The sequence below is a fragment of the Pseudopodoces humilis genome, chromosome 3, assembly GCF_049639895.1.
Source record: "Pseudopodoces humilis isolate 2021_Gansu_Grassland_sample_001 chromosome 3, ASM4963989v1, whole genome shotgun sequence".
In the NCBI taxonomy this organism is placed as follows: Eukaryota; Metazoa; Chordata; class Aves; order Passeriformes; family Paridae; genus Pseudopodoces; species Pseudopodoces humilis.
This window is the reverse complement of record NC_142202.1, coordinates 105750020-105776443: the sequence shown is the minus strand read 5'-3', so window position 1 is coordinate 105776443 and position 26424 is coordinate 105750020.

Genomic DNA, 26424 nt, shown 5'->3' with positions numbered 1-26424 from the left:
TGGTTTTCATTATGTTTTCAGCATTCAACTACCTTTCTGGAAAATATTTGCTTTTCTGTTAAAATTGCATTCTTTTTTTATGTAAACTCCTATCATTATGCATATGGAAAAAAAAAAACCAAACCAAAACAAAACAAAAAACTATAGGTGTAATGCAATAAATGAAAATGTGAGATTCTAAACAGGTTCCAGCACTATGATCCAGGACCCAATTTTGACCAAACTAATCAATGGATAATCTCTCCATGAATTCAGATGTGCTTAAACTATTCCTGCTGGAAACAATTAAAGAAAGACCATATGGACTTACCAGAAGAACACTTGGATGGAATTATGTCCTTGGAGAATGTTATATCTTAAATCCAAATATCAAGTAGCTGACTTCTGTCTTACAATTTCTAATGTGCCACCTTACATAAGCTGCTTCTTGGGTGTGTTTTTTTTGGTGTAGCATAAATTTCTCTGGGTTTATATTCATCTAAACTTGTTGCAATTCTATAGAATTATTTTCTTTGAAATGGGTGACTGATTTCACAGAACCACAGTATCAGGGAATGGTTGAGGCTGGAAGGGACCACTGGAGGTTGTGTAGTCCCTCCTCAAGCATGGCCTGCCCAAGAGCACATTGCTCAGGATTTGAATATCTCCAGGGGAGACACCAAGCCTCTCCTGAGTTCCCCAGCTAACTGCATTACTTGAAATACCTGCTTTATCAATTTTAAATGTGCTCAACCTCACTAGACTTTTGTCCCTGTTTTTCTTTCTGAGATTAACAGAAAATATTGTAAGGACCCTCCATCAGAGCATCACTGCATGGCTCTTATGCCTTCAATAGGTAGGTCTTGTACCCTGTTCTGTAAAAAGGAATACTTCTAACTTTTTTGGGCATCTTCTCATATCAAAATTCTTTTCCACTATTTGTGTTAACTTCCTACTTTAACCTTCAAAGCTATATGGGAGAGGGGCTTCCAAGTATTACATTTTGCCTCCTGAAGATATCCAGGTAGATGCAATGCTGTAGAATTAGATTACAATTATAAATAGCAATTAGTTCTATAAGAATAGATACCAGCACATGACACTTGTATTCAAAATTTTCAGGATTACACCCAACCTTCTCCTCATATTGTCATCACCACTAATATACTGCCTTGCATATGTATGCATATATATATGTATATACAAAGAGTGAAACAGCAGAAAATCAGGAAGAAGAAAAGATTGAAAATATTTTTGAAAATATGATGGACAAGGTCAATACTGCCTCTTCATCTTGGTTTTTTATGACTTCTAGGAACCACAATAAAAACCTCATTCTGTGGCTGCAGTGCCAGTCAATGGGCAGTTTTTTCTCACCCTGGGATACCCCACCGGGTGACACTCCATAGGACTATCTCTTAATTCAGAAGAAATGGAAACAGCCTGTGTGATTGATCCAAGGAGGAAGAATCTTGAGGAAAAATCTAAGGATTAAATCAGTGAAGACCAATTCCTGAATTGCAACTACATAAATATTCCAAGGTGCACTTAACCATGCATGTAACCCTGAGGTATACACCTAATTTTATCCATAAAGAAAAGAGTATTTGGAAGAATATTTGACTAAGTGCTTATCCTGAAGGCTATGTTTCAGCTCCACTGACTTCCACAGGGATGAGATTACTGCAGACTTGAATGTGCTTTTGTTTTGAAAACTTGCAGGAAAAAACTTTTGAGTCTGCAGCAAGAACCCAGATGAAGGGTCCAATGAACTTAAAAAGACCTCCCGACTTCACTGTGTGGTCAGATACTATGAAATAGAAGATTCAGATACATTTCAATGCATTTTCTAAATCCATTCAACATACATTTTATCTGTTAGAGTCTAATTTTGGATATTTTTTGCTGTGGTAATTTATACAATGCACTTGAATGAATTGAATGTCATTCCTCAGGGGTCAGTACTGAGGCTTGTATTGTTTAACAGCATTTTCAGCATCATGGACAATGGGACTGACTGCACCCTCAGCAAGTCTACTGATAGCACCCAGCTGTGTGTGTGGCCATTGTGCCAGAGAGAAGGGATCCCATCCAGAGGAACTTGAAAGAACTAAACATGTTGCATAAAAGTGCTAAAACATTGACAGAAATAGAGGAGAGAAAGATTATTTGAGAAAGAGGGAAGAAAGCCAAGGAATTTATGAGCAAGTTTATATGTCTAAATCCTGACCAATGAATCTTAAGTCTAAGCAGAAATATTTGTGCTTAGGTAAAAGCAAAATGTATGTTTTAAAGCTGCACTCTATAGTAATTTCTCTAAAGGACTGCAGTGTTGATTTTTAAGCAGTTTATTGTGGCCATACAAAATCCTCGTTACTCTGATAGTACACAGAGGTCACAGTGTCTGTTTCTGTAACTTGAAATTAAATGTAGCTTTTGTCAGTCGATTTCTAGAGAAAATGCTTTCACTTATAAGTTTAGTCATTTCCATGACTATGTAAAAATGTAAGTTAGTGTTACAGTTTATGTTCTACTTAACAGACGTGTTTAAGTGAATAATTGTATAAAGCAAACATGAAGGGACATGGTAAAAGAAACATTTCTTATTTTGAAATTGGAACAGGCATTAAAAAAAAATAATAATTTCCCTACCTAGACTTATTTAATACACATTAGTCTGACATTTATTTAAAAGTAGAAATTCAGGATCTGTTACATTGAGTCCAAAACTGTCCACTAATTCCTGTTCTTGAATGTTTCAGAAGAATGTACAAATTTCTTCGTGGATATCTGAGTAATATCTTCCATGAACGTTTTCTTACTGATTCTTAGGTGGTTATTGTATCTGTTTCCTGACTCTGACATGTAACATATTCCCACATTTTTTCTTTCCATGAATAGATCTTTCTAAACTGGTAAATACACGCAGAAATTGGACAAAAGTAATGTTTAAACAGCTTCTCTTGGAGGCGAGGAGATATAAGGTTGATGTCTGGTAATGATGTAAGTTCTTTTCCGTTTTGCTGAGACATTCAGTAGGAGTGATGGCATGACTGTATTGCTTCTTGATTGCACTGGAGTGTAAACATAGAAGTGCTTTTCTGCAATGGAATTATTTTGGGTTTTTATAGGAATGCTCATGTAATTATTTTCTCATCAGGGAGACCCTTGCTATTTTGGGTGTTTTGTTGGATGCTATAATGTATCTATAATTAATTTCACAGCAAAATAAAAACATGAAGTTAACGAAGGCAATGATTATAATAAATTCATCTTTACAAGTCTCCTGATCAGGACTTTGCTACATCATGCTTATAATTTGTCAAGCCCCAGTTCTTTATGTTTAAATTTCTTCCAAGGAACCACTTTTGCGTGATAAATCATGTGTATCTGCTTGAGAAATGGATTTAGATCAAACTCAATTCCCCATGTATTTTAAGGGTGGAATGGTCACACCAATGACCTTTAAGCTGCAGTCATTCAGGTGAGGAGTGATCAAGGTGTTTGTGTAACCAGATTCAGGAGGTTGAAGCAGGAATGCCAAACACATCTGGAAAGTAAAAAAAATCATCAAATTTTTAAGGTTGGAAAGGACCTCTAAGAGCATAGAATTCAACCACTATTTTCATCACTATACCATATCTCTAAGTGTAAAATCTGCATGTAGTTTCAATGCTTCCAGAAAAGGTGATTCCATTACTTCCCTGGGAAGTCTGTTCTCCATTCCTGACCACACTTTCAGTCAAGAAATTTTTCCTAATATCAAACCTAAACCTCCCCTGATGCAACTTGAAGCTGTGTTCTCTTGTTCTATCTTGCTACCTGGTGAAAAAGGACTGACCCCCATCTGGCTCAGGATTCCTTTCAGGGAGTGCAGAGGGTCTCTTCTGAGCCTCCTTTTGTCCAGAATAAACAATTCCATTTCCCTCAGTTTCTTTCACAGGACATGGGCTCTATTTAGAGCATATGCTTAGGAGAAGTCATCTCAGAGAAGGATGGAAAGAGATTTTCATTATCTTATTTTCTTGAGGTCAGATGCAGATTGAAAGAAAGGACTCTAACAGAACTGGTAAAGTAGAAATTATTTTATTCACAGGTGCAGATGGACAAAAAAAATCATCTTCCCACAACCTGAGCTTGCCAGACTTGTGACAGACATGGTATCTAAAATCTTTTCCTTGAGTTCACATGTTTTGCCCCTAAGTGGTATTTCAGTAAAACCATTATTTTAAATATGTACAAGTGTGTTATTTTATGACACTTCTGTCTGCAGAAATGAACTGGATTAAATGATGCTGATCATTACTCAATGTGAAAATTAGTAGATTATCTTTCTCCAAATAGCCCTTAACATTTTTTTTTTTAATTGACTATGATATGGGAAAAACCACTGCATACAATTCTGATAGAAGACACAAATTATTTAATCTAAGCAAATTGATTTCATTTGCACTCGATGTAAGCATATTCAAAAATAGGTCCATATCTAAAATTTAAGATATTAAAGAATAAATTTTTGAGGAAACTGGCAGAATTAGTTGGAATAAAGGGCTCAGGAACTAAAACACAATAGAGATTTGGAATTTTAGAAATTCAGTGACAAAAACATCCCATATTAAAGCAGGAAATACATGAGCCTACAGCTTAAATAAAGAACTCCAAGAAATTATAAATTTTTGTATAAAAAGGATGTGATAAAATTAATGTTCCACAAGACATGTCACCTAGAGTGTAGAAAAAAATGTTTCCAAAGGCAAGTTCAGATAGACTTGTAAAACTACTAAAAGAAATGGCAAAGGTCTTGCTCCTCAGAAAAGAAAAAAAAGGTAAGAAAATGAGGAAATAAGTAGAGTCAAGAGAGAAGCAAAACTAACAAGGCAAAATGTGTTCAAGTGTGGGGGGACTGGATAATTTTTAACCCCATTTCTGAAAGAGCTGGGACATGAAATTACAGGTCTGGGAGCAAGCATTTAGATTAAATTTAGCAAGATAAATGTGACACCTTATTTAAGAATAGGAAATTAACACCTATACTTAAGAACACAGGAGGGGAAAGTGATCTAACCCACTGCAAGCTTGTTAATCTAATATCAACTGTATCAAAGGATTTAGAATTCTTTCTTTAAAAAAACACAGAAAGGATGGTAAGTGTAATATAAAGTCAAGTACAAATCTAGGTTAGCAAAAATAGATCATGACACAATCTGTAGAAAGAGAGTTCATAGTTGAATGAAAAGATGGTGGCTCTAATACATAGACATTTCAGCAAAGTATTTGACATGGGGATGAAAAGAAAAAGAAGTTATACTAGAAAGTCAGGAAGAGTAAGATGGAGGGTATATGTTTAAATCACAGTAAATAGGAAAAATATTGAGTAAATAGGAGTTATCACTGGCATTTAAAGATTTCATTAGTTCCCACAGTAAAGAAGTGAGTGAGATATTGATAAAAAATACTCACATTGTGATTTTTGGAGTCATTAATACAGAAGAATATTTTTATACAATATTGAAAGGAAAAGATAAGAGATGGCCCTGAGTACCAGAAAAACAAGGATGAGATGAAATTCAAAAGTACAAAATACAAAGTCATGCACTTTTAAAATATAACAACAATTTTCCCCTAAACTGGGATTTCTTCAGGTGGTAATGACAGAGGGACAGACCTTGTAGAAGTGACTGATCACAGGCCAATACGATGTAGCCACCAGAGAAAGGCAAAGAACATCCTTGAACATCCCAAGTGAGATAATCTCTGCATCCCACAGAAGCAAAACTCAGACTAGATTAAGTTCAGAGTACACAGGAATGACTACAATATTAAGAACTTCTATTATGAAAGGAGACTGAAACCTCTTGGCTTGTTAACCTTGCAAAATGAAGGCCAAGTAGGGATTATACATGCTTTCTGTAAATACATCAATGATAATAAACATCCAAGAGGCAAAAGTCTACTTGGTGCAAGAATAAATGGAATTAAACTGGAACTGAAAAAAACAAAATGTTGGAAATTAAAAGAAGGCTTCTGAGAGCAACTATCGGGTAAAGTGTCCAATAAAGAGGGGTAAAAACCTCTTATTAATTTTAAACTTTGATCAGGTTTTGAGATGGGATGTGCAACATAATTGCTTGTAAAAGCAGAAACTGAACTCATTAATTTATGAACTCCTCTGCAGTTCCAAGTTTGTATTTGTGCTGAAGATGATGTGAGGTTTATGACATATGATAATAATCCATTTATATATTTAATGGGAAAAATCATGGCTGTATGGCCTCATATCTGATTTTCTTTCTTGCAGTACACTGAAATAATTGGCCAAAGAAAAAAATTAAAAGCAGCTTGGTTTGCTGAGTGCACACAATTTGTCATTTAGTCAGTGGTTTGTACTTATTCATTATCATCATCTGACATTCTCTATCACAGAGAAATTTTTATGGACAAATGAGTTAAAGCAAGAATGACAATATGCAAAAGAGATCAGAAAATAGAAGGCCTTTTTCTTCCTCTCTTTTATTGTTTGGTTAAGGAGCGTGTCACTGTGATCAGCACCCTTGATAAAGTATGTAAATGTTTAGAGCCTGTTATTCCTCGGCTATTACTTGCATGGTCTTATCAGAACAGCAGTCAGATAGAAAGTGATGGGGATCAGTTCCCAGGAGGAGAAAGCTTAGAATGACTTCTTGGTTCAAATAACACCAGGACATTTTTAGCTCTGGCTTAATAACACTGATGTGGGTTTTGCCTTCAGTTCATTGAGGTATCTTCAACCTTGTATTCTGTTTTTTAATAACTTTAATGACTCCAAAATGTGCTTGTAACCATTTTAGCATTTAAACAATGCCTTTATCTAATGTCTAAAGATTATTATAATTCTATATAATGTTCCTATATTTTCAAGCTGCTATTTAAAAAGTAACAAGATTGTGTCAAAAGGGAAACTTCCAGTTCAAGTGGTTCCAACCAAACAGGGAGCAAAGCAGCTTATTTATTTATTAATAGCACAAAACCAAGAAATCTTCAGTGAACTGTACATTCAAGACCAGTACTTACAATACAACAGATAAATTGCAATACTGGACAATGTCAAAACTTAAATATCTGGATACAAATTTCTAAACACTCCTTTAATCACAAAGCATTTTATATAAATTATACTCAAATACACACAGGCTAATATTTACACACTCACATCCCTCACAAATTGTGTGGGTTTTGGGCACACAAACCCTCTCTAGGATTCACAGCCCTTACTTGCAGCCCCCTACTGTGGGAGCTGCAGATGTTCCAGCTGTGCATGTGTCCGCGCTGCTCACTGCAAGCCGCAGTGTAGATGTGGGGAAGAAATCCCCTCCAGGTCACAGGTGCACACCCAAAGGGTCCCTGCTCCCTCCCCCAGTTATTCTGTCTCATCCAGGGACAAGTTCCTCAAAGCACCCCAGGGAAAGATGCTCAGCCAGGTTTGGACAGGGTGGTGACGCCATGCAAACACTTCTGACCAAACTGGACAGATTTTGATAGTTTTTTTTCCTATCTCTGTCTGTCTCTTACTCACTGTTGTCCCCTATAAGTTATATTTTTAATATTTTTATTATGTTATATGTTTAATATGTTTTTTTCAAGCTGATTGTTTTTTCCAAAGGTATTTTTGCAATTTGACTGGATAATGGTAATTTTCCTGGTTAACTTTAATGTTCTGGAACAAATGGCACTCAGACACTTTGAGGCATTTCAGCTACAGACACTGCTGCACTCATACTCCTGCCGAACCATAATTTCTTAACCAGGTTGTGTTTCCTGGGAAGCTCCCCCAGAGACTGTAATTGCAATGCTAAATCACAAACCCCTCCCTAATGAGTGTCTGTCATAACCAGACAGCCTGAATTTTATAATAGAGTCGAGTACAAACCGAGAATATTAGGTGCATCATGCTATTCTGAATTCTAGAAATGAATGTCACAAACAATCAGGCAAAATATTATGGCTGAAAGAGAGTTGCTTCTATAAAAGTCTGAATAACAAATGACCTGTTAGACAAGAATTGGAGTTCAAAATGTGGAAAGGCAGAGCACTATTTTCTTCAGTAGTTTTCACTTGAAATTCTGTGACAGGAGAATTTACCAGTCACTCAGTCAATAAGTCAAAAATGACTTATGTTATCTGGTGAAAAGTCTGACACAAGTGTGCTCTTTAAATTAGATCCTTTTTATGAATCAGGTTAGGCATCCAGAATCTAATCTACACTTTTCAAATCTTTAGAATACTGTCTATAAAGAGCAAAACAAAACAAAAAAGACCCTAATGGAGAATCATAGAAAAGTTTACTAGAGTTTTTTTGTTTGTTTTTTGTTTGTTTGTTGTTTTGTTTTGGTTCTTGGTTTTGTTTTTTTTTTAATATTGAAAACTCTTCTTGGACTTTAAAACAAAGACCAAAAGGGTGATCCTGAAGGGTCATGTGAGAGAATGCTTTATATTACAGTCATCACCCCTTATTTTACCATATTTAGACTTCAATAAAAAGTTCATTTCAGAGACAGAAGATACTTTAACTGCATGTGGCATGGCACTTGGGAACAGCTTAAATACCTAACTAGTCAGCACAGTAACCTCTAGCAAAGGAACACATGCTGTGGAAGATTAACTTATTCCCATACACTTGTTTATTAAGACCAGCTAATTTTTCTCCCTAGAAACATTTTCCTCTGCTACTACTGAGGAGAAGAGAGATTGAGCTAGTGCTTTTTAAGGAGTTACTTCTTTTCCTTGGACTTTGTGAGTCATTTTTATGTTTGTACACTCTTTCCTGCAACAGGATTGGTAAAATACCCATCCAATTTAGCCCCTGGATGAGCCAGAAAAATCAGCTTTCTGTTCTGCAAAGAGTTTTACAAACTAGTGTCCAGATCCTTTCTTGTTTCTGCTCTGTTTAACAGACCATCCCTTTTCTGTGCCAGATAAATACTTATCAGGACAACAAAATTTTTCTTCTCTTATGTCCAGTCCTGCAGTGTTTAGTCAAGTCCTGCTGTCTTTTCATATGTGTAACTCCCATCAAGATCAGGTGAAAATGAAGGGTCAATATTTATTCCTCCTCACAACTTGCATATAAAGTCATTCAGATTAAAACTGCAACACGGCATCTCTCTACATACCAAATTATGTCCTTCCTGCAGCAATATAATAATTTGTGATTAACTTTTAAGACCTCAGAGACTTAACAATTGAACAGAGACAAGGAGCAAGATGGTCTTAAGTCAGTAGTGATTTGGGGTACATAGCTCAAGGCTTTTATTTCCTGGAGGACAGTTTCTTGCTCATTGAAATCTGTCTTGCAGGAGCTACAGTTCTTAGCACATTTTTTCTTTACCATCTGGAGAAAGTGCTGAGCAGTAGTCATAAGCAAGTGATGTTGGGAGTCAAAGCTGGGTGTGTAGTAACAACCTGTTTATGGAGACTCACACTTCAGACAGGAGGCCCAATTCTCTCTCAACCTGTTCCCACTTCTGATACTTGATATTCTGCTGGATTTAAGGATTGACTCAAGACTGAAGATTTGAATTAAAATTCAGCATTGAAATCAACTTAATTAAACTGTCTGAGAATAAATTGACATTCAAAAGTGTGTTAAGACTGTGCCCTGGCCCTGTTGAGCTGATCAGGGGTGTTATACTGCACCTTAGATATCATGCATACTTATATATAAGTTAATATATATAACTGGTTTCATTGGTATTAGTAGGAATATTTTTTTCTTTTACCATCTTTCTATTTCACCATTCTTCTATTTTACCTACTTCTTCCTGTAGCCTTAGAGCCTGGATTCTGACAAGGAGGGACAAAATACTGCTGAAGCAGTGCTGCCCTTCTAGCAGTGCCAGTAGCTATTCCTGTGATACAAACTGAAAATAAACAGTCAGGGACTATTATTGCCATATTAAACATAGAATACAAACACATTTCCTGAAAATAAGTTGTTGAATTAGGAAAAGATGGCCCGATGTGGGAGAAAACAAAATATAAAACAAGAAGAAAAACTTTCAAATTACACAGCCTTCCCCTTCTTATAATGGAAAATTTTGTTGTTTTTTTTTTTCTCTCAAGCTAAGATTAATTACCTTAACTACATTATCTTTTTCAGAAGCTGAGACTTCCTGTCACACTCCCATCAATTAATAGATATTAAGAGGAGGGTTACAGCAATAAAGACTTTTTGTGCAGGTCACCATTTGGGTTAGGGCTATAACATAGCCTTATCTACTGAAATCTTGATTAAAGTGAGATGAAGACAATGTATATTTCATTCCTAATATGCTAAATCATGGTGGTGATCAGTGACAGGACCCGAGGGAAGGGCCTGAAGTTGTGTTGGGGGGGTTTAGGTTGGTTTATTAGATTATTTATTATAGTAGAATATTTATTATATTAGAAGAAGGTTCTTCACCCAGGGGATGGTTGGGCACTGAACAGACTCCCCAGGACAGTGGTCACAGCAACAGCCTGGCAGAGCTCAAGGAGTGTTTGGACAATGCTCCCAGGCACAAGGTGTGAATCCTGGGGCATCCTGTGCAGGGCCAGGAGCTGGGGTCAATGATCCTTCCAACTCAGCATCTTGCATGATTCTGTGATTTTGGGATACTTTAAGAAGTCTATGAAATTTCTCTTTTTTTTTTTTTTTTTTTTTTTGTTATTTTATTTTTTTTCTGATAGAGTAATAATGAATTATATATTTTTAAGGAAACAAGATGACAAAGTGAAGAACTATTGTTTCTATGTCACTTCCTTTAATTCTCTTCAGTTGCTTCTCATATGTGATAAAGAACAAAAAATGTCTATATTGGTTACAAAATCCCTTTGGGGTGCCCAGCTAAAACCAGTCATGTAGGAAATACAATAATTAATCTAAAAATAAATGTAAAATGAATTGATCAAGTAGAGAATAGGTACATTTTTTGTGACGAAAAGTCTCCTGTGACATTTGCATAGAAATGGCCTGAATATATATATTTGGGAATATAACCCACACTGTTCAGCATGGAATGTTTTATTAATCATAGTTTTTAAAGACAGTGAACATGGGAGGGGATAGATCAGGAAATAAATAATACATACTGCAGAAATGGCCCTGAGATGAGTAGCTCTTCCCTTTATAAATATTACAAGCTACCCACGATCCCACAGGTAAGAACACAGTATTCAACACGTTTAATGATGAACAACAACAAAAGAAGAGCATTTTAATTTAGCATGGGAGTCAGTTCCAAGTCTATCAGTTGGCTATCCTGAGAAGTGTGTTACAGCCCTAATATTGCTAGTAGTGAATTCCAGTATATTTTTATCCTTCATTACTGGAAACCAGCTCTTGCAATAACAGCTTTGCATCACATTATTGGGATGAAATGACATTTTATGCATTATCAATAGCAGATTAAAGTGGCAGCAATGAATTTTATTCCATGTTGCCACTTGATACAATAATGGTACTAATATATCTGCTATATTCTTGTCCCCACACAAAAAGTGATAATTTCAGAAGTGTAGCAGGGATATAATTATTTTTCCTTTTTCATTATTATCCCCTTTTTCAAATAAATATTCTTTTGACAATAAGTACATTAACCTAAACTTAAAATTAAAAGAAAATGTGCAAAGGTGTTGGTGAGACCTGATGTGGTCCAAACATCCACATGCTGAAGTATAGGATGAGTCAGTGACTAATTGAGGTATTCTAATCTTGCTGGCAGGGCTTAAATGTATGTTTTAAGCATTGCAATAACATCTAGAGTAGCTGGCCTAAATCTCTTCCCCGGGGGCTGGCATTTCTTGTGTGAACATAAGAGCAGTGTTAATGGGTCAGAGCAGAATCCTCCTCACTCTGTCTCCAAGCCAGGCCATCAGCAGGGGCACAGGAGCTGTGTGAGAGCAGGGCAGCACAGGGTGCCCCATCCCTGCTGTGCTCCTTTGCCAGCAGTGCCTTGTGCCTCTGGGACTTCCTGCATGGAAGGTGATGATTTTGTGTATAATAGAATCCTGTCGGGTTTATGTCATTAACTTATCCTTTTTTAGTCCAAAGAGTCTTTAGGCATCCACAGTGTCCTGTAGCAGCCACACATATAGCAAAGTACCACTACAACTTGCTTTTAATCTGTTACTTGTTAATTTTATTTGATGGTTTTAGCATAGATGAGAGTTTCTACTCATTTGATCCACTCTGTACTGCTGGTAGTTTACAGAGATATGTCTTATCCTTTCCTCAGTGACTTCTCCAAAATAATTATTATGTTTAGATTTTGACTATTATTGCCCTCCTTACTGTTCTACCCTGTATCTTTCCCAGTACTGTTGTATTCTTTTGGAGACAGGGGAACAACAAACTATGTTAAGGACACTGAGGGATTTAAATAGTGGCATTTCAATGTTTCCTCTTTTGTGTTCTACTCCTTTCCAAGTAATTCTTAATTCTGCCTGCTTTTGGCAGCCATTAAACACAGGGCTAATAGTTCTGCAGAGCTACCTGCTGTAGCTTCAGAACTTATTTCCAATACAGGAATAACTACTTCAGGAGCTGTCACAGTGAAAGCAAGATCACTCCGAATTCAGAGTGAAGATTTATTTCCCACCACTCTACTTCCCTGTCACATCATTTGTACTAGTGAAGCAGAACATGGACAGAACTGCTCTTTGCAGTAAACACAACCCTACAGTTTATAAGATAAATATCTTCAAGGTCTGTTCCTTTGGAGTCTAAGGAGCCAGAAAGGAAGATCCAAGATGGATTTTGCATCTGTAACAAAGCATGGCAAATAACTGAAGGCATTTTTGTGTCAGGGATTGGAAAGGTAAACAAACAGAAGGTTCTGAATCACTGAGATAGATGTAGAGAGGTCTTTCCATAGTTGTTTTGTCAAAGTAAGAGGAGGAGTCACTGGAGCCAAAGGGACTCGGAGTCCAGCTAGACTTGCTAAAGAGGCAGAACACTAAAAAGTGGGTTCTTACAGCTCCTCTACCTTCTCACAGAGAGAAGATGCACATATTGATAGTCTGATCCTGGAGACCCTATGAAGTGGGACAGGTACTGCAAGTGGAGAGCCACATGTGCCATGATGCAGCCCCCCTTCTCCTGCCAGCAGCAGCATGCAGTGTCAATGACCTCCTTTCAGACGTGGTGACCAAATTCGAAATATGAGAATTTTAACCGCAATAAATGTTGAGGAAGACTTTTATGGCACAAAACAAAAGAGCATTTGATGATGGTGGTGGTGATGGTGGTGACTGTTACCAGGATGATTTATCAGACAGATAACCAGGACAGAGGTTGATTGTGTTATGATATTGCTGGGAAGCTTTACAATGTTTTCACTCTATGGGGTATTCACAACTGTCACTGATAGTGATCTCCCAACCTCAGAGTTTTTCATCTAAAATTTCGCTACTGAAGAATGTTAGTACCAAGAAATTAAGCTCATGTTTCTTTCTACAGGTACAGTTTAAAATGGAGACATCTGAACAGAAGTGTAGCACACGTGTTTATCTCACTCTCTTGATGGATGGCCACCCAGTGGAGCATCATGAATAAACCCAGTCAGAGAGCCAGGGGGGACCTGTTGCCATATAACACCATCCCCAGGCTGAGAGATATGTCAGTGCTTACTAGGAAGAAGCTGGAAGCCAAATAAGATACTCCATGGTGCCTAAAATAAATTCACCCCCATACTTAGGATATTGAATTACCCCATATGGTCTGAGGAGAGTGGATAATGATTTAGCTTTCTAGATGTATAGTGTATGATTTAAATACATTAAGAGATGCATTTAATCATGGCTGAGGTGTGTTAGTTTTTCACTTGGCCATAAGTCATCAGTTCTAGGATAGTGGATTTAATATAGGTCCTGTGTGCTTCATCCACAGCCTTGGGGAAGTTTTGCACGTACTAGTCTTTCTCAAATGGTATTTCTGTCTGTTTGCAGCAAACTAAATTGCACCTCCAGTTACCTGTCAGAGGAATATTTCCCTAAAAAACAAGGAGTCTATTCATCATGTCTCTATTGACTATGTGGCAATTTAGACACACAGCTCAGCTGCATGCACATTTCTTTAGACACCTCGTTTTGGGGTCTTCATTTTGAATTGAGTCCACTCCTCTGATATTGCTTCCTGTCAATTATATCTTTTTCCTGTTTTTTCAGGTGATTCCCTTTGCACCAGTAACTCAATTGCAGTACATGCTTTACTTCTCTGCAGAGAAGGGCATTCACACAACTGTAGCTCTAAACCATCAGTATTGTGATGTTAGCCTCAAATTCAGTTTGAGACACCAGGTGTAACTCAGCCACAGCTGAAGTCCATCATGTAATTCTACATTAAAAAATACTGCAGACAAGCCTTTACCTGTGTACCTCTGTCCTCACCCTGAAGGGTGGCACACGCTCACACACACAGAGTAAAACCACGTGCTGATGACATTCAGGCAATTCAGTTTGAGATCACTTCTTCATGCATTCTCCTTAAATGATAACATGCTGCTCAATGAGCCAGCTGCAGCTTCAGGCCATTAGGGTGACCCTGTGGGGCCACACCATGACTCTTAGGGCCTGTCCTACATCAGGGTATGGTCTCAGCAGCATTTATGTGATGCTAGTTCCAAGGACCCTCACTCAGACTTGACAGCTGGAATCCTTCCAGGAGATTTTCCTTTGCAAATCCAGGACTGGGGATGAGAAAGGGGGTAGAATTTGCTTTTCCCTGTGTCCTGTTCACACTGGGTTATTTTACTATTATTTCATCAGTCTTTCCAGGATCCCTTTCTCTAACTCATGTTTTTCTGAATGCCATTGACACACAAAACAACAGGATGCTAAATGGACATCTTTGTTCTAAGCTGGTTTCTTTTGCTTCTTTCTCCTTGTTTATCTCTCTAAAGTTGACACACAATCTAGTCCAAGGGTTGGCCTCATTTGCAAGCACAAAGAAAATTATCAGACTGTGAATTAGGTAGAAAAGTTGGGATACTGTTCAGAAAATTACTTCTGTTTCAACATTTCTGTTGAGTTCCATGTTTACTGTGAATTAAAATTCATGCTGTCTAGGAAAGCCATTTTCTTTTCCAGTCTTGAGACTCTTTCTGCTAATAACAAAGATATTTAGATTTATACTGAAAAGCAAGACAAATATTCTACTTTATCCAGCTTGCTTGTCTGGAAAAGTGCCTTCAAAAAATATGTTGTGGAAAAAAGTTTCTTTACAAATTTGAAGCAACTTTTCTACTTTATAAAGTTTCTGCTGTTCAATATTTTCTTGTAGGTATGTTCCTATGAAGATTTTTATTTAGTTTATGTTCCAAAAGGAAGGAAAAGCAAACAAAAACATTTCCTTGGTTGTCTTAGGCAAACTGAACTGGTTTTGCACAGTACCAGCATTGTAACAATAAGCCAAGGAAAATACAAAGATTGATAAATGTCAGCATCCCATCAAGGGTCTTGTGAGTGGTACAGTCCAAAGCTGAGGGCAGGGGAAGACTTGCGGTAAGAGAGGAACACAGAGCAGGAAATGGAGAAATAGCAGGGCAGAAGAACCTCACAAAAGGAGAAGCTGGGAGGATGCTTGCTGGAATCACATCTCCACATTTGTTTTTTTTCTTGGGTTTGTACAACTGAAAACACCCCTTTTCTCAGAACAAAAGTCATAACTTTAAAAGTTACATTGGTAGATATTTCACCTTTTATTTTCATGGTTTTGTGTGCTCCTCAAGAAAAACCAAAAGAGGAAATGTTGCAAAAAGCATTGTTTATGAGGGTTCCATGGTGTCTGATGCTTTCCAAAATGGAAATTATTAATTTTTGTTGCTAAGAAAAGTTGTCCTTCCAACTTGCTTTTATCTTCTGGAAAGTCAGCTGAAGGATAATAAAAGTGAGGTTGGTGGGATAAAGCCTCAGTACAGTAAAATCCATTATATCTAAAAGGAGACATGGAAAGATCAAAGAGGGAGCTAAATGTGTCCTGAAGTACTTCAAAAGGTGGCTCACTTAGGAAATATTGATCATCTCAGGATAGAAGTGGAAAAGTGGCCAGCTTTTACTGAGAGAATTGAAGAAGCTGTTGTAGAGGTGGAAGAGCAGCAAGTCTTTCACTCTATATGTAGGTTTACATGCTCATAATTGTTAAGGTTATTTGCAGCTATGTGAATTAGTGTATGAATTAGACACCACTTTGCCGCTGGTGTTCTGAAGTGCAATCCATTTAATCCAGAGCTGACATTTTTTAGTTCTGATAGTGTTCCTAAATATAGAGGAAGCCTTTGTTTACTAATAATGTAAAGTACACTTTTCTGCCTTTCATTTATACCTCACTGTGTAACAAATTTAAAAAACAACTTTCTGATTTGGAACATGAAAACAACAAGGACTGGAAGAGGTCATAATTATTAATATTGCTTGTAAAAAATTGCAGAGCTTTGACATATGTTTATATGGAGATATGTACAGAAATACATATAAACAGCTAAGTTAATATATTAATATTGTATATAATATCTGATGTAATTTCATAGAATCACAGAATAGTTTGAGTTGGAAGGAGTCTTGTAGGTCATCTAGTTCCAATCCTCCTTCCATGAGCAAGGAGACCTTCCAGTAGACCAAGCTGTTCCAAGCTCCATCCAACCTGGCCTTGAAAACTTCTAGGGATGGGGCAATAGATGTAATTATGTTTAATGCAAAAATAGATGTAATTATACATAATGTAGTGCAAAAGCATTTCTCCTGAATTAAGGGAGAAGCAAAAAGAAAGAAAAAAAATATGTACTTAAAAAGAAGGAGATAAATATATCTAACAAGCATTTCCAGAAAAACATAAAAGTCTCCATCCCACCTGAACTGCAACAGAATGACAACTTTGCTCCTCCTGCCCTGGCTCTCCTCAGTATTGCTCCCTGCTTGCAATAATGATGGACTGATGTCATGGGGTAGCTTTACCTTTAAGACAGCTTAGAAAGAGAGAAAGTTAGAGCTGCTAGTGGCTGATGAGAGTTTTTCCTCCTGACCAATTATCAGTCATTTCCAAGAATTGACAGCAGATCTGACCATTAAAAAGTGAATTCAACTTGTAAACACCTCCTTAAGAAGTACAGAGTTCTCTTGCCCTCTTTGGTTTCCGGCTTTTGACAAGGTAACAAGCTCTGTCCTGGCCTCCTTCCCCCCCTCCAGGCCGACAAGGCCGCAGGAAGGGTGCGGGGGGAGAGAAGCAGAATCGGTCAGCTGAGCTTGGTTTTCAGTTTCTGCTGCGGGACTGAAACCTGACACTATGAACTCTTGCAGCTTTCTAAAGCATTTGATTCTTTTACTACTTGGATAAATGAACAGATTACTCAGAAAAGACAGAGAACGAGAGAGACAATCAACATGCAAAAAACATCATAGAACCACTAAAAACAGTGAGAGAAAGAGTTAAGTTTAAATAAGAAAGAGAGAATAAGGAGATGCGTACAGCTGAAATATCTTTCTGTAAAAGCTATGGAGATGGGTAATAGTAGTTTAAAAGACTCCTTTAATTCATGACTAGAGTATGGGAGGAATAAAGTATTCAAAGTGTGGACTTTTTAAAAAAAGAGTAATTGTGATACTGTGAGTTGCTGGAGATGGGTAGAGTGAAGATTTTTTTTTTTTGAAGCCTTGAAGAGCAAAGCAAAAGCTGTTTTCCAGGAAGGCTCACAGAGACAGATGAAGAAAACTTCTGCCTTTGAATAACTCATCCTTAAACTAGTATCCCTAGACTCATTTGACCCATGCACACCTCGGAATGATGTGGAATGGGAGGAGTGAATTCTAAAAACTCCATAGATCGGCAAAAAGAGACTTCTGTTTCTCTACAAAGAATGAAAGAAAGACTCTAGAAAAAATTGAGACTGTTTTTGACCACCAAAGTTCTAAAGTTTTTTTTTTGTCTCTATGTTATCATGTGTACAAAAGAATAGTTAAGTGTTGAGAGATAAAAGAGTTTTCTGGAAGTTTATTCTAGTGTTCTTATTCTTATAGTTTGTTAATAAACTGTTTCTATTCCTTTTAAGTTTTAAGCCTGTTTTGCTCTTGTTCAAATCCATATCTCACAGAAAAAAATAGTAATTTTTTAGTTACTGGTTTTAAACCACAACAACTGACAACCCTCAGCAGCAGTAGCACCCAGGGTTTCTGTGTTCTGCCCCTCCCAACCAGTGTGTAAGGGAGAGTGGCTCAGCCTGGAGGAGGCAGAGGGCTCTGACACATCTGCCCAGGGCCAGCTCCTGCCAAATTTGCTTTCTGCCTGCCGAAAGGGAAGCTGGCAAAAACCTTCCATGTGAGGAACCTGGAGACCTGTCAGTTTGATTTTTCCCAGTGGAAAAATGGAATATTTGTTCACGTAATAATTTTTTTTAAAAATCAAATTTTCCAGGAGGCCATGTTCTCTCAGAAAATCCTCCTGACTGAACGTTCCCAAATACCTTCAATGAGAATCTGCATCTGCTGTGGAGGCAGCATATGGGGACTACAAAATATTGACTTTCTGATGGTTGAATGAGAGTCTGTGGCTGGAATTTCTCCACAGCATTTATGAATACACCCCTCTACTTCTAAAACGTGTGCATGGCTGTGAAAACAGTATGATTTGGATGAACAAAATCCAATTTGAGCAGGATGAGGCAGCCAGAAGAGGACTCACTACCAATGAGATGTTATGCAAAGGTGCCTTGTGAATGCATAAAAGAAACAAAAATAAAATATAAAATGAAATAAATAATATATCCTGTTAAAAAATTCTTTGACTTTAGTTGATGGAACATTATTGCTGACCTGAGCAAGAGCTTGAGGAGATTCTTTAGAAAAAATATTTTTTTTTACTTTGCAAGTTTAATTTTTGAAATGGTGCATTTGGATTATTTGTCTAAGCAAATGTGAGGATTTGTATGTTAAGAATTCACAGATATTCTCTTTTTCTTTTAATAATCTTACATAAAATCTAAAATAAATTCACAAATGTAAAAAAATTTGCTTCTCAAGTGAAGATAAAAAAGGGCTGCATTTACTGCAATAAAACCTGGAACAGGATTCTTTGTCTTAGATGAATCCATGGAACACTCATGATTTTTAAGGTGAATTTCCTTGACAGCAAAATCAACTAAGCAACATCAATGAAAATAAGAAATTAAAATAGTATGAATACAAAAACCAGGGCAAATTTGAGTGTTCAGTGTAAGAAAGGAAGAGCACAATCCTGCTTCCAGCGGAGCCATAGGATGAGGTTCTAAAATCCAATGGATCTTCATGGGCAAAAAAGACATGATGTGCTTTGAGCTGTCTTGATGACATCGATAGCCATTCTTGTGGACAGGGTATTTATATATTTTTATATAAAAAAATATATATATGCACACACATATGCAGATACAAGGATGTGTGTGTGTTTATACAAAGAACTTCTTTGCTGAAAATAAAAGGGAACTTTATTAGTATTTACTCAAATATTTTCTAAGCTACAAATCCAACCTGAGAACTCCCAGGCAGCTCCTTATTTAGTTATCCTAAACTATATCTCATGTGTATATTTTGGGTGGTTTAAATGGAAAATTTTTGGTTTATAATATGTGGCATTTTAAAAAGATTAAAGCTTTCCACAACAGTTTTATTAAGAAAATAACCAGTGGCAACTGTTGAGTAACTTTTTAATTTTTCCCAGAGTAATATCACTAAAGCAATATTTAATAAAATCCAGTTAGTGTATGATGATAAAATATTATTTTCAATACTGAATTTAGATTTTTTCTATTTTTTTTTTCAGCATGAAGGCAGTTATAGTCAGCATGTTTCTCTGCTGTATTTTCAATGTTGAAGAACAATTTTTTTTAACTTTTGAAGACTGATTTTTGAAGTGATGCATTTGGATTATCTGCTTAAGAAAATGTGGCATTTATATGTTAAACATTCATAAATATTTTCTTTTGCTTTAAATAGTTTTTAAATCTCAAACTAGAATAAGGCATCAGCAGACCTGAAGGTTTTCAGCTGTGGAAAGAAACTTCTTGTATTCAGGACAATGTGTTTAGCATCTTGCAGCTCCATAAAATGGCAATTCTGTGGGCCATTGTTGTTATTTATTATGTTTTATTGCATTTCACAAAGCCTCACGAGCCCATTCTGACAGAGTTATGTACTGCTGGAAGACAGTCTGCCTTCAAAAAGACTTTTATGCTAAATAGGACAATAAATGAAATCAACACACAGAGAACATGAGCAGAGGAATAATATATAGGAAACTAAATGTGTGGGCTCGTTGCTAATCATTTAGGATAAAATGAGTATTGGGCTCTATTTTCCAGAATTTTTCTGGATTTTTTACATAAAATAGCACTTATCTAAAATCTGTAAACATCCTGGAGAGGAAATAAGGGTATCTTTTCATATTTGCAGATGAATGTCCTGCCAAACAAGGTACAGCATTGTTCTTACTCTCTCTTTCTCTCAGGACAAAGGTGTCACCTCCTGTTCTTCCCTTTTCTATATTAACACAGCCTACAGGTCTTATTTTTTCCTTTTTTCCAGCTCAGACAGAAAGGTAGATTCCAATACAAGGGATAACCACAGCAGGGGAGGGGAGGATCAACACTTGGCAAGCAGCACATACCTGGACAAACATTGGAGCCTGTTGGCTCCTTCTCCTCCACCTGTACGCTAAAAAGTGCATTGTAAATTAATTCAAATATATACATCTATCAATATTCTTTCTTTAAAAAGCCCTCATGGAATCATAGACTGATTCTCTTCTCTGAATAATATATTCCTACCCCTCAAATACTGTCAGTCTTTTCTGGAGAAAGGCAGTTCAGCAGATTTGCATTTACTTATAGTTTCTTCATTCCCCTTTTCTTTAGGATAACAAAGAAATATGCTTTTGATGACTCACAGTTTTTTAATGATCTGTGTGAACTATAGAACTGTATTTCAACATAGGTATTTTTTCATCCCCAACTGACCAGTGAGAACTATACAACATCAAATCTCACTTGTCAGTCTCAGTCTTGTGCTGGACACACAGAAACTGCGTCCAGCAGGACCTTGGCAGTGACTCTCCTCCTGTACTGGGCACTAATGAGGTCACACCTGGAATCCTGTATCCAATTCTGGGCCTGTCACAACAGGAAGGACATTTTGGTGCTAGCACATACCCAGAGAAGGGCATTGGAGCTGGTGAAGGGTCTGGACCACAGGTTTGGTGAGGAGCAGCTGAGAGCACTGGGAGTGCTCAGCCTGGAAGAAGAGTCTCAGGGACTCTTATCACTCTGTACAGCTCCCTGAAAGGAGGTTGTGGCAAGGTGAGGTCAATCTTTTCTTCAGAGTAACAAATGACAGGACAGGAGGAAACAGCCTCAAGTTTTACCAAGGGAAGCTTAGGTTAGGTATTAGAAAACAATTTTTTACTGAGAGGTTTGTCAAGCATTGGAACAGGCTGCACAAGGAACTGGTGGAATTGTCACCCCTGGTAGAGGATCATCATCCCTGGAGAGTGTCAGTCTGGGATATGATTTAGTGGTGAATATGGCAGTGCAAGGTTGGACTTGATCTTAAATGTATTTTTCTACCTAAATGATTCTGTGGTTAAACAACTGCTTTCTGCAGCTCCAGAAGTCACTCACAGACTGGAGTTTGCTGGCACAGATAAAGGAGATGCTATCTATCAAGGGCAAACTCTTCTCATATGGCTGTCACATCTCAAAAACTTTACCTGCAACTTTTCTGTGTATTAAATCACTGACAGATGACAATATTAGGTCTGGAAGCTCTGCTGGACTTAATTCTTTTACTTAGCATTATTTATCAGGTTATAGGTTATTGCTTTTTTCCCCTTCCCACTGAAAATCATTGAGGAAAGAACCTCAATAGGAAAATGCTTGTTTGATTTGACACAGTTACCTGGAAACAGTGCAACATAAGTAAAATGACTGATCACCATGGAATGACAGAATGGTTGAGATTAGAAAGGACTGCTCCACAGCCTGTCCTACTCAAGCAGGATCAACAAGAGCAGGTTGCCCAGCACTGTGTCCAGTCAGGTTTTCCCAATTCCTAGGATGGTTCCAAGGACAGAGACTCCACAACATCTTTGGACAGCATGTTCTAGTGCTTGATCATCCTCACAGTAAACAAAAAGAAATTCCTTTTTCTCCAGTGGAATTTTCTGCTTTTTAATTTGTGTCCATCACTTCTTCTTGTGTCAGTAGGTACTACTGAGAAGGAACTGACTCTGTTTCATATCTGCCCATCAGGTATTTAGACATATTGATAAGATCCTCCCTGAGCTTTCTGTTTTCTAGGGTGAACAATCCCATCTCTCTCAGGCTCTCCCCATAAGAAAGATGCCCCAAACTCCTGATCATTTTTCATTGTGGTTCACAGTGGTGAAAACATTGAACAGTGGTTCCGTGCTGCTCTTTCTTATAGACCCATCAGAGTTTTTTTCAAACTGAGGTGCACAAACTGGTCACAGAACTCCAGATGTGACCTCTCTGGTGATGAGGAGGGGTGAAGGATCACTTTGGATCACCCCCCTCAACCTTCTGTCAATACTCCTAATGCAGCCCAGGAAGCTGATGGCATTTTTTTTGTTGTGGGGATGCATTGCTGGCTTGGATTATGGTCAGCTTGTTCTGCACCAGGATATGGTGCAGAATGCAAAGAATTCTGCAAAGAATTGCTTTCAGGTCACCTGACTTCTTGAGTATTGGTGCCTGGCGTTATTTGTGTCCAAATGCAAATATCTGTAAAAGGACTAGTGGTTAGCCACTGGAAACATTCTCAGATTGAACAACTGAGATAACTCTGTGATCATTTTTCTTTCTACTCAAGACCAGTAAAACTCCAGAAACTAACAGTTCTAGTATTTTCACTCACAGATCAAAAAGAAGATTCTGGAAATTTCATACTCAGGGAAGGTAGTATTCAAATTCCAGATAATTACACGAGGAAAATGTCACATCTTGCTGGAAATTAGTGTAACTCAAACAAGCAGTCAAGCAGTGCTTGTTTGTGCTGCATGATGGTTGGGTGGATCCTAAATACAGGAACAGCCTTTCTTACATCTCCGTGACAGTGGCTGAGGATAACTGCTCTCTTTTCAGATCTTGATGCAGGGATTTTTCTTTCTGCTTTGCATACTATTTAACAATTTTGGTACTGTTACTATTGTCATGATTTGTACTTCTGGATTAGCTGGGTAGCTGGGTAGCTAGATTGCAAGTAGGAAGAAAGGACACATGCCTCATCCTCCTCTCACCAGTACAGTACAGCTGATTTCAGTAGGTTTAACAACTGCAGTTAAATAAGAGCTGAAAGAAATGCATAATCTCTCAGAAGTGCAGTAGTCTGGTATATGGTGCTTGATGTTACCTGGATGGTGCTCGATACCTGGAGGATAGGCAGGAAACATCTGAAATCTGTAAACTCATTAGAAAAAGCATCGTAACCTTCTTCAGTTTATGTAGAATTTCATTGTCCTCTGATGGGAGGTTAGGCTATGTAAGGAATAAAGAAGTAGGCTCTAAATCACCTTTCAAAAAATCTATTGACTGTTGTCCTTAGAGCAGTTGGTAATTTACTTCCTTTCCTTCAGGTGACTTAGCCTGCTGCTGCAGCTCTTGGTTTGCTCTTCCTTGCAAGAGACAGCATGGAGTGTAAAGAAGGAGTGTCTGGCAGGCAGTTCACTGCTGCCTGAGTCCTTTGTGTCTTGTTAGCAAAAGTAGCATGACCCTACATAATGTGACACGTGATAGAAGAAGTAATGTGACAAGACATATCAGACAGGCCGTGCTGCACATGGGATATATGACACATCTCATCTGAAACAAATATTGCACCTAGCAAAGATAGTTCTTTAAAAGGCACTTTACCTTTTTTCCCCTACCCCTCAGACTGTTGACAGATATGAGAGTCATTACAAAGACTTTAAACCTCTGTCTTGAATAATACCAGAAGCTCAACGTATTGCAGAAGCTAATGTTTAAAATTAGAAGATTAAAAACAGAGATAAAACAAAACACAAATACATTAAGCTGTGTGGCCAGAAGGAGAAGACTAGAATTTTTTTCTGTGTTGGCTGTCAGATCAATTGTACAACTAATAGCACAGAGCAACCATTGCAGTCAATTAGAAATAACACAAGTGAGATTTCATTAGTTTGGGTCACTGTGACTGGAAAACTACTTGCAAAGCCAGGACTTCTGTGAATTAGTAAAGAAACACACTGGAAATTATACCATATACTGTACTATGTACTGGCCAGCTACAGCTAAAGTTTCTTCAAAGTTTGTTATTGTGTACTTGAAAATATCTTGCACTCGAATGATCTAAAGAGTGGCAAGAACATTCTAAGAATGAATAAATGAAAGTTCAAAACATCTTGACCAACAAAAAAATATATTTATTCCCACTCGATGGAAAGGAGATCTGTGACTTTTCAATGAATTGCAGAAAGTGGCATAAAGAATTGCAGATGCATCATCCACACTGGCATGCACTTTGGTCAGAGCACAGGGGTGAAACCATGGGCCAATATGTTGGGCTGACAAGAAGGCTGTGTGCACTGCCCAACCCCTATTACTGCATTTTGGGTGTCTTCTTTGGACCTGTTAGAGGCAAATGAGTTGGCTACTGAAAAATAGACCTGAGCTTAAGTTAACTGAACAAGACACAGAAATGTCCTTGGACATGACATGAGGAATTGCTGAATGTGACAGATAACAACAAAAGTATCTGACAAAAGTTAAGGATGAATCTGTGAGGAATAAATGGAGGTCCCATGTAGGTAAGGCAGAGTTACATAAGAAGCAGCCAGACCTCATGTATAATTGTAGGGGACCTTTGGGGACTTTTTACTGAGAAATATTTCAAGGGCAACACTTGGAAGCACCTCGGTTAACATACCAACAGGGCAGCACTACACTTGATCACTCCAGCCTAAATTGTGACAATAAATCATATTTATCTTTTTGCCAGTGCCATACAAATCAAACCTTATTCTGACATCAGGTAGACTTGGGTGATCCTTCCCAAGCTGGGTGGTTTTCCCAGCTTTAAACAAACACCCAGATGGAACCAATACCCTGGTGTCAGGACATTATTGCCTGCTGCAGGCTGGCAGAAGCAGCATCTGCCCAATGTTTCCTATCAGTACCACCAGCAGTACCCAGGGCTGTGTCCACATCCCACATGCCACATGAGATCAGCTGTGAGTGAAAAGATGAGTTGAAGGCTGTGAAATACAATATCTTTTTCCCAGATTCCTACTAGCTGTTTACCAAAACACAACTCTACTCATAAATTACTCTTTTCTTCTATCATCAATTCCACTCTGCTTTTCCATGGCCCTGCTTCTGACCAGTTTTCACACTGTACCAGAACCTGTAAAGTGAGGTTAGCAGTTTCTCATTGCTTTGCTGCAAATGGCTTTTGATTGTTCTGCATGAGACACTGGTCCAGAATTGGGATGGATGAATGTGAATTCTGGTCATAAATGAAAGTCATGGCAGTAATGCTTTTTCCAGGGGCTCATTTCTGCCTTGCTGCTACTTTGAGTGACACCTGACATTTCTACTTGTTTCCTGACCTCAGTTTCCTTCCCGCATTTGGAGACAAGGATATGGGTTTCTTTGGGGAAAGTTTTGTGACTTAACAGGTGAGAATATGATGAGAACAACTCGAGTAGTATTATACATTGCTATATTTTTTGCTATTTGATTTTCTCCTTGTGAGCATGAACAAGCTTTGGGCAAAAACGGGGGAGAGCTCTTTATGAGTTAATATTTGACAATTCTTTATCAAGTAAGACCTCATCAGTGAGACTTTTATTGGACTGCTAGCACAGTTTAGTTAATGTATCAAAATGCAAATATATTAGAAGAGGGATTTTACGGAAAAATCATTCTAGTTGGATTAAAAATATTTACAAACAACAAAAATCGGACAGTGAGAAACACAAGACTTATTTTCTTTTCAAATGTGTTGCTGCTACTACCAGTTTTGCAAACTCCTGTGGGTCACATCTTGTGTACTATTAGAGAGGACAGGATTTAGTCTTCTGTATAAAATATCTTCATACATTTTTTTTTTTGTTATTTATCCCCTTGGTTTTAAATGGTGAAATTTTACCCATTTAAGGGAAGATGCTTATAGTTTATACCAAAAAAATGAGTAGAAAATCAGAATTTTGACTCACAACCCTCATACTAGGTATCTACTTTTGCTCAAGAAAATAAATACTAAATAAAAGTTCATAACATATTTCTGTCTCTAGATCAGAAAAAAAATATTCTGGTATAAGCCAGTCTGTATTATCATTTCTTTATTGGCATCTATTGCCTTGAATAAGTTGAGCCAGTTGTTCAATATTAATAATATATGAGAAGGGGGTATTGTGTCTGTTCTTTCTCTCAC